Source organism: Myodes glareolus, chromosome 5 (assembly GCF_982192425.1).
Source record: "Myodes glareolus chromosome 5, mMyoGla1.1, whole genome shotgun sequence".
Classification (NCBI taxonomy): domain Eukaryota; kingdom Metazoa; phylum Chordata; class Mammalia; order Rodentia; family Cricetidae; genus Myodes; species Myodes glareolus.
The window spans coordinates 23,712,892-23,717,922 of record NC_142030.1 but is presented as its reverse complement, the minus strand read 5'-3'; positions in this window follow the sequence as shown (position 1 = coordinate 23,717,922).

Here is a 5,031-nt window from a genome sequence, read left to right as displayed (position 1 = left end):
AGATCCTAACTCTCTGGAGTCTGACCTAGTGACTTGTGGTTCTTTAGACAATTAGAGACCAACTCCTGATGGCTTCTGGAGCCTCACCCCAAGTGGCGTGTGTCAAAGGAGACAAGTGTTGATCTAAGATTTACTGCCTTGGGATTATGAGCTGCTCTCTGGATTTTATTCAAGTATGACCCTGCACAAATGGCCCAGGAGGCAAGGCTGAGGAGCTTCCAACTGCTGTTAAAGGATCTTGTTGCATCCTGGATCTCTCTCTCTCTCTCTCTATTTTTTTAAATGTGTGTGTGTGCGCGTGTGTGTATGAGTGTGCGTGACAACAGAGGCCATGAGAGGTTGTCAGTTTCTCTAGAGTTGGAAGTTCCAGGCAGTTGTGAGCCGCCTCACGTAGACGCCTGCGTCCCCTGCGCGAGCAGCCACTGCTCTTCACTGTAGAGCCATCTCTCCACCTCTCCAGCCCCACCTACTGCACTTCTGCCGAAGTGTCTATCCGTCATTCAATTTTTATATTAATTCTAGTCTAGTAAATTCCTTCCCCCCACAAGCCTTGGACTAGTTCCTACTAAACACATATGTTTTGTCTTCACCCTTAGGTCTTGGCCCAGAAATCCTAGAACTCCTGGAATTTACTGTGTGATAAGGGTAAGGGGAACAGCTTTCAATATTCCTAAACCCTTTAACCCCTGCTTGAGTCTCCCTATGTGGCTCAAGTTGACTTCAAATTTACTGTGTAACCCCAGGTTATTCGCCAAGTCAAAGCAATCCAACCTGCTGAGCGCTGGGATTACAGGCCTGCGCCACCTCAGCTAGTTCAAAAACACAATCCAGCCACACCAGAGCTGGTGTTAGTTGTGACTCCGAGAAGACTCCTGGAATCTGGCAAGGTCAACTGCCTGAGAAGCCAACTTTGTGATGTGAGGATTAGAGCTTTTAGCCCAACCCTGATCTCTAGGAAGGGGAAAGGGAGTGGAAATTGATTTAACCACCAACATCAGGTGACTTAATCATGATTATGTAATGATGATTCTATTAAAAACTCTAAAACTAGGGTTCAAAGTTCAGAGAGCTTCCAGATTGGTATATCAGTGTGCCAGGAACATGCCCAAAGGCGGCACACAAGATTCTGTTCACCTCATCCCTTGCTCTGTTTATTTCTTCCACGTTCATAGTTGTTCCCTAGGAGATAGGTAGGAGAGTTTCTCCGTGTTTCTCACCTCTCACTACGTCACTACTTAGCTCAGGCTATCCCTGAACTCCCGATCCTCTCTTGCCTCAGAACCCCAAGTGCTGGGATTGCAAGTGTCCGGCACCATAGTGAGTTCTGAGCTGCCTCCTTTAGAACGAAGTGACAATAACAAGTAAGGAACTTTCCTGAGCCAGTCCAGCAAATGACTGAGCAGGAGGAAGCATTCTGGCCGGCAATTGATTAGCTAGAAGTGCAAGCCACAAGTGGCCTTAATTCTGGAAACCTGGTGTCATAACTACAGGATGTCTTGAGCTGGAGAATGGTTTTATGTGAGAGGAAGTCACACATATGTTGTCAGAAGTAATATACATACATTTCTTTTTTCTTTTAAACTTTTTTGGGGCTTGGAGGTTGAGACAAGGTCTCGTGTAGCCCAGGATAGCATTGAACGAAGTATGTTGCCAAGGATGACCTTGAACTCCTGATATTCCTGCTTCCACCTCCCGAGTGCTGAAATTACAGGCACACCCAACCATGCTCTGTGTCATTTTTTTCCTTCTGCTTATCTTTTCTGTTAAGATCTCCAGTTTTTGTTCCACAAGACAAAACACTCGAGAGAAAAAAAGTCTCTCTGTGTTTAGCATTCAAAGATCATTTCTTTGGCAGAGTTTTAGGGCGCCAAGGAGAGCCCATCAAAAGTCCTGGACCTCAAGAGAGTGTTCCAGGCAAGCAGAGAGAAGCAACTTAGCTCAAGCCATGAGGAATAGCATGTGAAAGAGGGCCAGCCCTTAGAGTGTTCATTGAGAAACACCACTGATTTAACTGAAGATGCCCAAGTCTCTCTTTTGGGTCAGAATTATCTTTCCAAAATCAAAGGGGTTGGGGCTGCATCAATAGGCTCCACATTAGTGTGGCAAAAGGATTCAGCAGATCCCCTCCAACCAGCAGGTCTACATAAACAGGCTGGCAACAGAGAAATCACCATTGCTTAGCACCAGCCACATAGCCAGGACCAGGAACTTCTGCCTGACTTCACTGTCATAGAGGCAGATCAAGGTAGAGTGCCATCAATTCTCATCTCATCCATGGACCGAAGGACAGGGAGTATTTTAAAAGGTTTATTATTGTTGTTTTTGTTAATTAGTGTGTATGTATGTGTCTGTGTGTGAATGTGTGTGTGCATGTGTATTTGAGTGGTCACAGAAGCTAGAAGAGAGCACTGAATCATTTGGACCTGGAGTTACACCTGACCTGGGTCCTCTGGAAGAGCAGCAAGCATTTTTGCAGCTGAGCCATTTCTCTAGCCCTTGGAGTACTTATTTTACACCCCAGCGGTAGCAATGGGATCTTTTTTCTATTTGCCTACGAGGCTGAGATTTAAGGCTACCATGATTACTCTATTGCACTCATATCAGATTTCAAACATAACAATGAAGCTTCCTTCTTTTCTCTGGCATCCGGAAGAAGTACTTCCTTTTGCAGAGGGCCCTCCTATGACTTAGTATTCAATTCTATTAATATCCCACAGCCATGGGCTCACTATGAGTGAATATACTCTGGAATACAGGTTGACTTCCAGAGATACTGTTGCTTGTTTCTTACACGTGGCTGCTTCATGGTTTTGATTCCTATATTCATAGACCAAAAAAAAAGAAGGAAGTTATGTTGTGGAACATTACTTTAACTATGTGTTACATTTGTTTATGCTGTAGAATATTACTTTAACTGTATAAAGGTGTGTTACATTTGTTTCTGTTGCATTTGTTTAGCTGTGTAAAGATTGTTACGTTTGTTTCACCTTGCCTGCCTAAGGCACCTGATTGGCCTAATAATAAAGAGTTGGACAGCTGATAGCTAGGCAGTAGAGGGACAGGCAGGGCTGGCAGGCAGAGAGACTAAGTGAGAGGATGAATCTAGGCTTGAGAGAAAAGAGAACAAGAGAGAAAGAGCTGGAGATGGCCAGGCCCAGCCAGCCAGCAACCACTGTCCAGCCAGACACAGAAGAAGCAGGGGAAAAAAAAGAGATACAGAATGAAAGAAAGGTAAAAAGCTCTGAGGCAAAAATAGATTAAGAGACACAGTTTAAAATAAGTTATAAGAGCTAGTGGGACAAGCATAAGATAAGGTTGAGCATTTATAATTGGTATTAAGTTTCTATGTCATGATTTGGGAGCAAGTTGGTGGCCCAAAAGAAGGCCTGCTACAGAGTTACACATGGTGGCTTTGTACACTCCTATAATCTCAATCCTCAAAGGAGGATCTTAAGTTTTAGGATAGCACCAGCTGCATGGTAACACCCTGTCTTAAAAAAAAAATTAAAATAAAAAAATAAAATAAAGGAAGTCAGAGAGAAGGGCAGTAGAACAATAAAATTCACAGAGGCCAGGAATAGAGGATGGGGGTTGTTTAAAAGATAAAATTTGGAGACTGGAGAGATGGCGCTACTCTTGCAGAGGACCCAAGTTCAGTTCCCAGCACCGGCACGGCAGCTCATAACCACCTGTAACTTCAGTTCTGAGGAAATCCAGGGCTGCCTTCTGGCCTCTGTTGACACCAGGCAAGCACATGGTGTGCATGTATACATGCAGAAAAACGCTCACATACATGAAAAAATGAACTCAAGGATGTAGTGATGGTTTAGCCATTAAGAGCACTGGCAGTTCCTCCAGAGAACCTGGGCTTGGTGCCCAGCACCTGCATGGCTGACAACCATCTATCTATATACCCAGTTCCAGGGGATCTGATGCACTCTTCTGGCCTCCAGGGACACCAGGCACACACAAGGTACACAGACAAAAATGCAAGCAAAGCACTGATTTACATAAAATAACTAACTCAAAACCCCCAACTCATAGTATATATAAAGTAAAAACAAATAACAAAAAAATGGTAAAATTTATGTTTTACAAAGTTTACCAAAATAAAAACCATTAGTTGGGCATAAAGGCTGTAATCCAAGTCACTTGAGAGGCTAACACAGTAGGGTTGTGAGTTCAAAGACATCCTGGGCTACATAACAAGTGCTAGGTTAACCTGGATTACAAAGAGAAACCATTTTGTTTTGTCATGTTTTTCTTGAGACAGGGTTTCTCTGTGTAGCCCTGGCTGTCCTGGAACTTGCTCTGTGGACCAGGCTGGTCTCAGACTCAAGAGATCATCATGCCTCTGCCACCTGAGTGCTGAGATTAAAAACATGTGCCACCATGCCTGGTTAGTGTAGTGGAACTGTCTTAATCGCCACTTCCCGCAAAAAAAAGTAAGAAGTATGGCAGGTATAGATGATTTTTTGCGCAATCTTCAGTCATGTTAACGTGTAGAGCCCATTGCTCAGCAATGCTACCTCACTTCAAAATCATTTCTGTTTGATTTCTGATTTCTGATTAAAACCCTCAGTGTAAGAGTGATACTCTTCTAGTGTCCAGAGCCATTGTCTCCACCTATTAACTTTATAAATGCTAGGAGGGGAGGGGCTGGTCTGGGAGGAAGACCAAGTAGGAGGGAAATCAAGACCAGGTCATTTGGGGATAAGAAACAGGGAAGAAAAGGTTCGTTTTCAGAGATAGGTACCAAGAGTGATCATAGCTGGCAGGGGAGCAGGAAGCCTTTGTCCTCGCAGGTGCACCTGGGGGCGGTGACAGCAGCAGAGCGACCCCGTGTGGGCGTTGCATCAAGGTGAGGCCAAGGTCAGGAACAGGAAGGCAGGATTAGCTTCAGCAGTAAATTTGCTCGGGCTGTGTTAATTTCCCGTGACACCCTGTAACCCATGCAGTTTCTCCACTGCTCTCCCTGGGCCAGTGTAGGCTTACATTTGTGCTCAACCCAAGAAAAAACACTAGTAGAGG